General features: G+C 46.5%; 1 protein-coding gene across 1 annotated transcript in view; it reads left to right on the forward strand.

The window, feature by feature from the left end:
- The window catches only part of RHBDD1 (rhomboid domain containing 1), a 207,007-nt gene extending 194,606 nt beyond the window's left edge, over nt 1-12,401 (forward strand). The window contains exon 9 of the mRNA XM_064457398.1: nt 12,132-12,401. The gene's annotated coding sequence lies outside the window, so the exon portion shown is untranslated. The remainder of the gene's footprint in view (nt 1-12,131) is intronic.
- The last annotated feature ends 56 nt before the right edge of the window (nt 12,402-12,457 follow it).

Consider the following 12,457-nt stretch of genomic DNA (forward strand, 5'->3'; position numbering starts at 1 on the left):
ACTAAACCATATCCTCAAGCACCACGTCTACCCTTCTTTTCGGTACCTCCAGGGATGGAGATTCAACCACCTCCCTGGGCAGCCTGTGCCAATGCCTGACAACCCTTTCAGTGAAGACTTTTTTCCTAATATCGAACCTACATTTACCCTGGCGCAGCTTGAGGGCATTTCCTCTCGTCCTATCGCTTGTTGCTAGGGGGAAGAGACCGACCCCGCCTCGCTACAACCTCCTTTCAGGTAGTTGTAGAGAGCGATAAGGTCTCCCGTCAGCCTCCTCTTCTCCAGGCTAAACAGCCCCAGCTCCCTCAGCCGCTCCTCATAAGACTTGTGCTCTAGACCCTTCACCAGCTTCACTGCCTTTCTCTGGACATGCTCCTTTTTGTAGAGAGGTGCCCGAAACCGAACACAGTACTCAAGGTGGGGCCTCACCAGTGTCAAGTACAGGGACACTATCCTGCTCCTGCTCCTGCTGGCCACACTATTCCTGATACAAGCCAGGATGCCATTGGCCTTGGCCGCCTGAGCACACTGCTGGCTCATGTTCAGCCTGCTGTCAACCAAATGAAATGAGATGATTAAGCTATTTTATTTGTCAGTTCTAATTTGAAAAGCAAAGTTCATTCTGTTTCAAAAAACAAAGTTCATTATGCTTCAAAAGCTTTAGATATAGCAGACCAGCTCCAGATGATATTGCATTAATGCCTTGATGGGACACTGGGAAAGGCTAACATCCTTGCTTACTTCATTTTGAACTCCCCATTTGATCTTACATTCTCCTAGTTGATTCACCCAGGGTAAGAAAAATGCATAAACACAATTCCCTTTCATTGATCTGAAAATATGCAGCAAGGCCCCTCCAGCACTTTCCTTTCTCTCTGAAAATGGTCTCAGCTTTTCTAGCCTCTCCTGATAATGAAGATTTTCACTGACTGTAACATCCTCATTTCTATCCTACACTGCACATTCTATACCCTTCACCACGTACAATTCTGGTGCTGCAATGTCTGTAGGTATACACTGCTTTAGAAGGAGTTTGGCAATTACAATTATGGCATCATTTGGGAAAGCCGATAATCAAATCTCTGCTGCAGGAGGTTTTAACTCTTTTTCTTTCAAGTTCTAAGAATTGCAGTGACAGCTTTGTCCTGCTTCTAATTTATTACTTATTCCATTTCACTCTTTTGTTTCTGATGAAACCACCCCTCACAATCTGATACAAGTGAAAGGCAGCACAGTGTCAAGAAAAAGTCCCACGTTTGGCTGCCAAGCAAAAGACAAAATGTACCGGCAGGATGCTGTGCATCAGCAGTGATTCCAGTAGGCAGCCTTCTTCCAGATCTTGCCCCTAGTATGTCACTGTTAGAGAGAACACAGCCAACATGTTTTAATGAAGAATATTGGCAGTTGAGTGAAACAGACCACATTTATCCTTTCTGTAACACCATTTGGACTAACATCATTTATGCACGTTTAAGGGTCGTTGTTCACTACAAGAGCAGCGATGGGGTATTCTGAGACTGGTTCTATGCACACTTTTGGCGGTGGCTAACTAGACTGCCTGCCGTTCCCAGCCTTGAGTGCTTCAGCCTGCCCCTGCCTCCAGTTGTCCCTGTGCAACTCCAGAGAAAAACTGTTGGGTATTGCTTCTTCTCTGCCCACCCCTGCCATGTGGATAACTTCAAGCATTCAGTTTCCAGTGAGCTTCACGGATAGTAGTATTGGCACACCTGGAGGGACGCTGCGAGGGAGCAGAGACACAGGAGTGACTGGAGGCAAGAAACTGCCCCAGGTGGTTTCACTGCCTAAATAAACATGTGGAAATGCAACTCAAACTAGCTTTAAATTACCTGAGTAGCAGCCCTGGTGAGCTACAGAGTGCAGCAGAGTGTAGTCACCTGCATATTTTCTCAGTTTCACAAGTGGGCTCCACAGTCTGCACTGGATGGGTACCATGATGACACTGCCTGCAGTACCTGGAATAGCTAGTTTAAATATAGCCTGTATGTGGCCTCAGTGAGCTGTGGTCTGTGCAGACATACAGCAAGACATCATTTGGGACTATCCAAGTCCAAAGGTAAACACTGTGTTAGGGGTGCCTTTCTTTCACCTCTGCAGTCCCTTTCACAGTTATATCTGGGGCCTGTTGACTTCAGCCTACTTGTTTTCAAAACACACCAGCAGGGAAGCAGCCTGCAGAGTGAGATCTCAGAAGCACTCAGACTTGTCTATTTTGCAAGCAGCAAGAATCACTTAGGACTTTACTGCTCCCACCTGTTTGAGGGCAGTCATCAGTGCCACAGCAGAGCTGATGGGCTATGTGGCTCTTCATCCTTCAGCACAATGCTGGGTATTTTCACTTAAACCACTGGTGAGGGTGGCCCAAGCTATTCTGACTTGCATGCAAAGTGGACAGGGAACAGAAGTATTTTCTGCCCTGCAGCCTGGGCTAGAGAGGTAACAACCTCCAACCAGCAAGTACTGGTGGCCACTGCGGGGTGAAGCACTGTCCTGAAATGCCAGACACAGGGTGTTTATGGTGGAGCAGAGTGTTAATATTAATACTTGTCATCCTCAATCACTAAGTGTCCTCTCTACCTCAAAAAAAAAAATCAGCCTTCCCTCTGAAATCCTTGTCACTGTTGTAATTATGAAAGTACAGGTATTTTAAAGTCAGTTGAGTAAACACGTGAGTAGTGGTGGTTTTGTACTTTAAAAGCTCTGCCTGTATTTATATAATCATAGATGAGGAACTGAAAAACCCACCCTGCAGTGATGGAAATGTCAGAGGTTCCCTCATCCCCACATCTGCCAGAAGTTGCTTTGGATGAGTTGTGCAGGCCACAGAGCATACTCTAAAGAAGCTATGAGAAGTCTGCTTTTAAAATGTTGTGAGCGTTTTTTTAAATCAAGTTACTTTGCAGGGTTTGCTGCATACACTATATTTCCAGCCCTAACAGGCTAACTGGGATGTAGTGAGATGAGCAGCTGGAAAACTGGCAACCTCTTAAATGAGGTTTGAACCTACCCACATGGCTGTAGTAATATAAGGCCCTGACGGTCCACTGAATTTGAGGGACAAAGAAATGCCACCTTTGGTTAACTGTGAGCTAGAAGCCAATGTTTAAATTTTAGGTGATTCAACTCTGAGATACACTGAAGTGATCTTTTTTTCAGGAGCTGCTGTGCACTTGTCCTTGACCGGGAGGACAAACTGAGCAAGTAGGGGTGGATGCCCAAGAATCACGGGCAGCATGTGCGTGTGGGGGGTGGCCCGGAGAGGCCATCCCAGAGCACCAGCAGGGGCAGATCTGCTCTGGCTGACCAAGATTCTCTTCAGTAACCGGGCAGGGGGTGAAAGTACAGAGGCATGATTATGTAGTAGGGATGTTTCCTCACACGGGAGTTTGGGGTATCTCTGTTGCGTTATTGCTCCTTTCCCCCTTGTATTGCTGTGCTATAGAAGGATTAACCTCATAGAGATTCTTATGGCCTGGAGAAACTTCAAACTTCCTGAAGCGTGGCCCAGAGAGTAGCCACGCTCCGTTGTCTGTAGCTGCATTCAGGTTAGATTTTGCCTGCTGTGAATGTACCTTTTTTAAAGCTTTTTTATTTTGTTGCAATTTAACAACAATCCTTTCCATGTATTTATTGACAAGTATGCGCTAAGACATACAGATATTTCTGCCAGTGTAGTCTTTACATCACAACTTAAAGCTATGTGAAGGAACGTGCAAGCTCTTTGGAGCAGTCCTCAATTTTATTCCTATTCAGAAGTGGAAAAATAGGCATGGACAACAAAGAACAAATTTAATTTTCCTTCTTAAACCCTGGCAGTTTGAATAATCTTTTGCTGTGTTTCCTGATGTGGCTATTCGCATTCTTTCATGAATTCAGACTGGGTGTTAGCAGCCTCCAAATAAAACATGGTTATATGGAGATTTACCTTGGCCCTGTTCTTGCTTGGCGACATGAGACGCAGAGCAGCCAACTGGTTCGGCTCATGCTACATGTCCTCTTCCAGCAACGGCTTCCTGTACAAGCTCACTGCTGTCCAAATTAATGGGATTGTTGCTTTAGCTCAACATGTAGGAGATTTAGTTCTGGTGTTTGTGTCAGCGATCAATGGAGTCAGGAAACTGCCTTTACAGAGCATTCAAAAGCCCTTTTATTCTGAAAGAATCAAATCCAGGCTTCTGTTAAATGCAGTAAAGGCTGCCATCATTAAAACATTGAGGCTGCAAGTTTGGCCACAAAAATGTTACGGTAATGCAGTTGGTATTCAGTCCTTTCTGTCAGTGTTGCCAAGTCTGGCTTTTATTTATTTATTTATTAATTTTCACAAGTCTCATGTCTTTCACGCATTCCATAAAGCCTCAGTGTTTACAGGCGTCTTACTCATCTGAGAATCTCAGCTTCCAGCTTTTAAAGATCTGCTGCTAGCCCTCGTGGACAGAGAGAACGCATGAACGTGCGATAAGGCTGATCCTCACAGGCAAAACCAGAAGGCTCATAAACCCCACATTTAAAAAGTCAAATCATGATTTTTTTAAGAGGATCTCATGAACTTGGGCTCCCATTTATGTGTCTCAAGTGCCTGGCGTAGACTATACTAATGATGGCCTGGGTCAGGCCGTGATTTGAGAGGAGAGGTGCTGTTACATACGGAAAGCCAGAGAGTACTGCAGCACTCCGATGGACTGGGGAAGGAATCCTCTTTCCAATTATTATATTCCTGTTTTGACTTCACTGCCTGAGCATTGCCTTGTGCACGCTGTTTACTGTGTGTTTCATAAAGGCCAGAGGACTCATCCTGTTGCTCTGAAACTGCTCAGCCCATCTTTGGCTGGGTTTACCGTGCAGGAAGAACAAACGGTTGCTTAGGAAAGCACTGTATTTAATGAGAGAGCTGGGCTAGACTTTTTTCAAACAAACAAATAAAAGCCAGCAACTCTCAGTTTGGCACTGACTTTGATGTTTTGTTTGTTGCATCACCCCATTGTCTTCCCTATCCCTCTTTTTTTGTTGTTGTTTTTTAATTTCTTTGTTATAGCATTTCACAACCCACGGCCTGAATACTGTAATTCCTGGAGGAATGCACAGCATAATGGATACTGCATGATCACAAAGCAGTTCACCTTGTGCAAAGCTGTAACAAAACTGATGCATCATGGCTGTTTCCCAATCCTCCCCGCTTCGCTGACTTCTTTTTTATTTGGACAAATTCCCTTAGCCGCTCCTCGCAGGGGCTACCCAGTGGGAGGAAGCATAACCTTCCTCCACCCAGCAACAAAAATGCAATGGTTTTGGAGCACTTCCCATTGTCACGATGCCTCTACAACGCAACGCAGCAGTTAAACTGGCAGATACCTTCTTCCCCATGCTTCAGGCAGAAGGACTGCGGTACAGAGATGTTAAAACGGCCAGTAAAAGGCAGGGCACGGAGAAACAAACCCTGCTGCCTCCGCCGCAGCCTAGGAGAGCGCGGCCTGCAGCTCTAGCTGTAGGAGAAGCAGTTTTGGCAGACTGCTGAGGCCTGAGTCACGACAGTATTTTTCAATTTGGGTTATTTTTTTAGAAGCACAGCCATACGCCGACATATTAATTAATGGTTTATTTTAAGAAGTTAGGTTGGTTTTATTTTTAAAATTCCGCCCTTCCGCGGCCGCCGCTGGTGCGCGGAGGGGGCGGCGGAGGCCTGCAGCTCCCGCGGGCCCCGCGCCGGGAAGGGTCGCCCTCAGCCGGGGAAGGCGAGGACGGGGGGTGGGAGCTGCCGACCGACAGCGGCGCCCGCAAAGGCCCGTGTCGCCGTTCCGCATGCCCGGCTCACGCCTCCCGGGGGTCCTCTCGGGCTTCCCGCAGGAGGCGGGCGGCGGGGGCCCGGGGAGCCCCGCTCCCGGGCGGGCGCAGGCGCGCTGCCCGCCGGCCGCTGCCCCCCGCCCCGTCGCAGGGCTGACGCGGCGGCGCCGGCGCAGCCAGGCCCGGCGTGGGGCGGAGCGCGGCCCTGGCGGCGGCCGGGACGAGGCGGGCGGCGCCGGCGGGCAGAGGTGAGGCGAGGCGGGCGGCGGGCCCGCTACGGCGGATGGCGGCGGCCCGGGCCCGCCCTGTGCGAGGCCCCGCCAGTGCGGGGCAGCGAGGCCTGGCCAGCGGCCGCCGAGCCCCCGCTGCCGGGGTGGCTCCGGCTGGTCCCACCGTGCGCCGGTGGCTGGGGGGCGGGCGGGCGGGCGGCCGGACGCTGTCACGGCGGGCGGAGGAAGGGAGGCGGTGGGGCGCCGCTCGCCGCTGTGCTGCCGCCGGCCCTGCCCGCGCTTCTGCCCCCGCTCCTGCCCGCTCTGCGGGCGCCGCGGTCTCTCGGCTCCGGGCGCTGTCGCGGGGTGCCACGGGGCCCGCGGGAAGCGGGAGCCTGGGGCAGGTCCCGGGGTGGTCCGGTGCCAGCCTCTCCTGGGGAGCGCGGGCTGGCTCCCCGTAGCTACAGGTCAGGGCGCTGATACAGTTGGGCAGCTGCCGAAGGGGACTTCCAGTTGTTGCAAGAGATTTTTTTTTTGTTGTCCATCATTAGGCCCTCGACCCCACTGCTCTGCCCCCGAGTTATCTCTTGCTCGCAGCCTTTTTGTTGTGTAAGCAGAGAGCTTGTCTGCTCCGGTGCTGCCTCTCTCCCCTCCCTGAGCCCTTCCACACCGGGCTGCGCAGGTGAGGCGGTGCGTGGGAGCTCAGCAGGGGCAGCTGCCGCGGGTGGGGTGCTGAACTGCGGGGCAGGGACAGCAGAGTTGTGTTCCTCAGCTGAGGACTGGGTTTAACTAACATGCTCTCCCTACAGCCATCTCTAAACTAAACTTACTCTAGCTCTGAAGAGGAGCAGGTTGCCTTTGGTAATAACCACCTTTACTTATCTGTGTGTGTATCGCTAACATAAGTAGAGAAGTCAGCTTTTTTCAAAGCTGCCAGAATATATGTTTAAGACTTGTGAAAATATACTGTGTCTTAAGAAAAACCTTTAGAAAACATCAGGGAGACCCTTGGTCCCAGACATGTGCAAGGCCCTTGACTGAAATGTCAGTTTCTGTTCCCTTCCCTTTCGCTTGGACAGCAAAGTTTGATAGGCTTTGTTTCAGCTACTTCCATGCCTTGCAGAGGTATTCAAGAAGGAAGGGACAAGGCTTGAGTGATACTTCATTAAAATCAATCTAAAACCAGAAGATTAAAAATTATTTATGTCTTTATGCTGTACTTGAACAAAAGTAACTTTGAGCTCTTTAATCCAGATTTTTTTCTCTTTAATCACTCTGATTTGTGACAGTATTTCTCTTAAATGCTGTTTTATCTGTTATGCATATCTCCATTAATCTAGTGTAGCCTAAAGGAGGATGTTTCCATAAGTAAATTATAATTATCTTGCCAGAAGTAAATTTAGCAGATGTGTAGCCAACCGGATGAGACTGTGTGTTAGTTCCTGAAAGCACTAGTTGAGGGAAGGGGAAAAAACCAAAGTAACTGTATGAGTTTCAGCTTTGCAGTGTGATAACTGAGGTCATCAGCTCCATGCCCTGCTGTGTACCCGTGAGCTGGTAACTTTGGACTTTGGTGTTTTCTGTATGGTCTTGTGTTAATATGTTCTGCTTTGTCAAAGTGCATTTCTCTAGGACTTGTTTCACCTCTGGGACAAAATGTTTGGTTAACAGTTCACAGAACTGTGCTGGGCAGGTCAGAAAAGAAGGCGAAGGGGAGATAGTTCCCATTGCTGTGAGCCTGCATTTCTTCTGCATGTGCTAATTGAATTATTTCAGACTTCCCGACCTTATCAGCTTCGTCTGGCGGTGTGGTGACTTGGAGAGAGACACCCTTCCCCAACTTCCTCTCTCTCTTTCCAATTTTGGACTCCGGTTGGGGGAGGGAGGGCATCTTCTTGCACAGCATATCCCAGCTCTCTAACCTCAGGCATGCTTTCTTTCCTGCTTATCTGCTGGCATTGAGAGCCTGCTCCAGATCTCCCCTGGGAAAGCCTGGACTCACTGAGTGTTGCAAGAACCACTGCCTCCCGTGGGAGCAGGTGATGTGTGAATCACTCGTGCCCACACACGGCCCAGCTCCCAAGGCTGTTTGCTTTATTTACTTTGTTGATGCTCTTCAAAACAAGCTGCTTGTATATTTTGAATAGCAATATTAAAATCTAGGCAGTCTGAGGGGGAAAAGAAAACCCAACAACCTAGGAGTTAGCAAGTGAGCTGTATCTGAATTACTCACCAGCTGTGTGTGTCTGCTGGCCACCAGCGCCCAGTCCTAGGTAGCTCGTGGTGATCTAAGTGTGAGGTAGCAGTGCTGTGGGTTTGTTCTGCGCGTGCGTGGACAAAAGGTTTCTGTGGTCTGGCACTTCAGGTGTGAGTTAGAAACCTTCGGTTAGAGTCCTTTCAGCAGCACTGGCTGGGACTGCCTTTCCCATTTCTACACTTTTCAGTTAAAACTTGGGTGCTCTAAACCTTCTAAAAATAAATAGGACTGCCAAGGATTAATTAGTAGTTAAACTGTAACAGGCTTAAAACTGGTGAGAGATGTGAATGGGTACTGTCTCTTCCAGTACCTAATTTCACTGAAGGTGCCATAAGCTGATTTCACTGAAAGCAATATGAGCTCAACCATCTAAGTTGCAAATGCAGTGACTTGCTAATTGCTGTAACAAAAATGTGGCATGTACCTGGCTGAATTTGTTACTCAGTAGAGGATCAAGGGCCTTGTGTTCCTCCGTTCCTCTTGTGTAGGTGTCTGTGAATTTTAGGCCAGCTTTATGTCAAGTTGATACAAAGTTATGCTTGCTTGTAACTTACGAGAGCTCTTGGGGTCAGTCTCTCTTCTGAAAACTGAGTAGCTCCCAAGTATGTTTTTATAAACTTAGAGTACAAAGCAAATTTATAACCAGCTCTGCCGTTAGTAGAGAGCTGTAACAGTTTGGGGTTATCTTTGTCCAGTGCAAAAGAGATTGTCCCTTTTAATATTTAATCATTTGCAGATGGTATGTCAGACACAGCTGAAGGGCTGAGGACTAACGACAGTGAATTTCTTTCGCTTATGGTCTTTGGGAGGTGTACATCTTGGGCTTTTCTGCTCATGTAGTCTTGGCAGCATCTCTGTGCAGTGAAGGTATGGCTTACAGTAGCCAAATGACTCTCTTAATGGTGCAAGTGCCTCGACTTCAGAGGTTTTTCATCTGTGTAAATATATGGGGCAAAGATGTGACTTTTGCTTCAGGCTCTTAAACTTTGGATGGTGCTTGCTTTATTTTTGGCCTTATGTTGCTCACTTCAGACCCTTTTCTAGCAGTGCACTTTTAAGCTGTCCTTTTGCCTTGCTGATTTATGTTGCCAAGTAAAACCAGTAACACTTTTGTAGCACTGATGGAAAATAAGTTCTTCAGGCAGCACCTTTAATTAAATATTTGTGCATGGATTATCTTTTTTCACTCTAAGTAATACTGCTATTAGAAAAGTGAACTGTTTCAGCTCCTGGGACTGCAATTAACTGCTCCTTGGAGGCCTTTGCTTTAAAGGGATCCAGACTCAGAATTTATTATGTTTGAAGAGGGAGAGGAGAGGGCAGAAAAGGCTTGCTTGGATTAAATGGCTTAGTCAGACTTTCTTCCCATTTTAAGGAGAAACTTTTTTGTACAGAAAAAACTTTCAGTGTGGAGAAATTGATGTGTGCGTCACAGACAAATGTGATTTTTTTATTCCTGTAAGTTATAATATGAAGCATTTTTTAATGATCTAAGTTAAAAAATTAAGCAGAAGAACAGGTGGGTAGAATAGCTTTCCTAAGATCTTCCTTTGTTGCAGTTTAAGGAGCTGGATTTCATGATACTAATGAGGAAATGAGCTATTTCGATTGCTGTTGCAATTGATTACATTGAAACTGTGACAGCACTCTTGTCTCTCAATTCAAGTTTGCCTCAGGTTCTTTTTGTTGTCAGGACTTATCTTTGCTAGAATCTACAGTGTTTTTCTCCATTGTGATCATTAGTTCAGTCTCTATGGGTGAAATAATGGCAGCTGTAGGCATTTCAGCCCCTGTGTAATCCACGGCTCTTCAGAAAACTAGTGGTTGCTCAGCCTTCCACATCTGAGGCAGTGCCTGTGGAGGGGATGTTTCTTGTTGGACTTTGCTATTAGAGGGCAAGGAGGAAAGCAATGACTCCAAATCATTCAGGAGTGTTCTTAAAAACCGGCAGGTATACTGCACAGTTACTGGGCGCGTATTGCTGAGACTCTGAGAAGCAGTGTAACCATTACATTCATGTGCTGTGCTCTTCCTAGAGTACTCAAGACTCGCCGTGTTGGCAGAAGACCATTGGATACGTGGCTTTGTTGAGAACCCTGCAGTTCTGCTGGGTTTGTTTGTTTTACCTTGGTGGAAGTGTGGCTGGAATAAGCTGTCCTAGCAAGGCTGTGGTTTGGCTGATGTCTACGGGGGCCACTCGAGGAATGTTTTGTACGTACTGCACACAATAGACAGACATAGAGCTTGCTGCATAAAAGCAGGCATAAACTGGATCTAGTGTAGAGAAGTATGTAAGTGCTAGAAGAGCAAGTATGAGAAAATTGGCATAAGGAGATGTTAGGTCCTGATTTTTATGATAACTAAGTTGCATGGTGACTGGTAGAGGCTTACAAAAGAGCTAGACTCTATTGCAATGCTTACGCTGTTACGCTGTACTGTTCTGTACGTCTCTGTCAGTGGAGGTAGCTGGGTTCCTTTCCAGGTTGTAGGCAGTGAACTCTGGACTATTTTCTGTATGATGGGAGTACCTTAGCCGAGTGCTAAATTATATTCTTCATCCTCGCAGCATTTCTACTCCCCTCCTCCCCTCCCACTCCTCCACCAAAAACAAAAAAAAATTTAAAAAATGCCATCTGGCTGTTTACATCTAAGGTGAGTAGAGTGAAAAATGCAGAAGAGCTTCTTAAGTCAGCCATTAAATACCTGTTTTTTCAGGTGTCTAGCATTCATATTTGCCTTTAAAGTCCAACTGTTAATGTTTTATTTCCATTTATATGCTCCATTATTTTCGGCTAGGTGGTACCTACACGTAATGCTTGGGACAGATGTGGCTAAGGAAAAGTTTGTTGTGATAGTCTGTAAGTCAGAATCAGTTGGATAGAGGAAGGGGGCAAAGACCATTTCTGAATTTGAGAAAAATGCAAGCTGTTGTAAAATACAGGATGTGATGTACTTGGTGAGGCTGGGACAATTTGCATGAAACATCCGACATTGTGTGTGCGGCTGATGCATTCCCCTTGTTTCTGGATTCTCCTACCTTTGAATTAATGTTTTTAGTTATGTAGTGAAAATGAATAGATATTACTATGCAGGCTTTACACTGTTGTGTAGTCTCAGATATATCCTTATTGCATGCTTTGAGATGCAGGTTTTTAGTGGGGAAGGGGATTTTTAAGGTGATTAACTGGTGTTATGCATTGATATTGCTTTGCTAATGCAAAGATAAACACTGAGGGGGGTGGTCTCATATGGAGTGAGCTGTTACTGTAAATATAGAAGAGCCACTTCATAGAGTAAACTGTGTCATTCTTTATCAAGTCAGAGAAACAAAATTTCTGCATTGCTGTTTTTTTAAGGGAAGAATTTGTGTGAGCATGTGAAGTGTCTTCCAAGTGCCTGCTAACACTTACTGCACACGAATAAGAATCCACTTTGTACAATGCTGATGGAATTGGGTACCTGCACACGCTTGTTGACTAACTTGGACTTCCAAGTTTTGTTTTTCAAAAGCCTTTCGAGGCAATCTAGTTAACCGTGGTTGCTCTACAGTGTAGGTATTGAAGGAGATTTAACCTCCGGCTAGAGAGTCAGAAATTACACATGGGGAGTGTGGGCTGGGTGGGGATTACCTGTTTATTGCTTTACCTCAAGGGAAGGTAAATGAGAAGAGCCTGTTTACGTGCCGAGCCATTGCAACTATTCCTTCTTTTTCCTTTCGGTGCAAGTGAGAAAGTCCTAGCAAACATGGGATTGTGTTGGGAGGAGGGGTGGAATTTTAGATAAGCACATTCCTCAGGCTACATGCCTTAGTGTTTTGCTGTTATGTTACAGTCCAAATAACTCTGAATTCATTTCCTTTATTCTTTCAGCTGTTTTTCAAGTCCATAATGCAGCAGAAAAATGAAAAACCATAGAAGATATTTGCTTTGGAAAAGAAGTCAGTTGCTGTCCCAGTCTAGAAGATGGACCACTGGATTTGGGAAGCTTGGGAAATACTGCGCCCAAAAGCAATTTTTCCTAGCTAAGAAGAAAAGACAGAGTACTTGGCTAATTGTGAGCTTAAATCACAACAAACTGTACAGAAGACTGCAGTACAGAAGGAGGGCACCTGAGCTCCAAAGCAGGTGGGCTCCTGATGTGCCTTTAAATGCAGAAACCTGTCAAAAACCTACTGTTGAACCATACAGCTTTCCTT

The sequence above is a fragment of the Phalacrocorax carbo genome, chromosome 7 (genome assembly GCF_963921805.1).
Source record: "Phalacrocorax carbo chromosome 7, bPhaCar2.1, whole genome shotgun sequence".
Taxonomy (NCBI): Eukaryota; Metazoa; Chordata; class Aves; order Suliformes; family Phalacrocoracidae; genus Phalacrocorax; species Phalacrocorax carbo.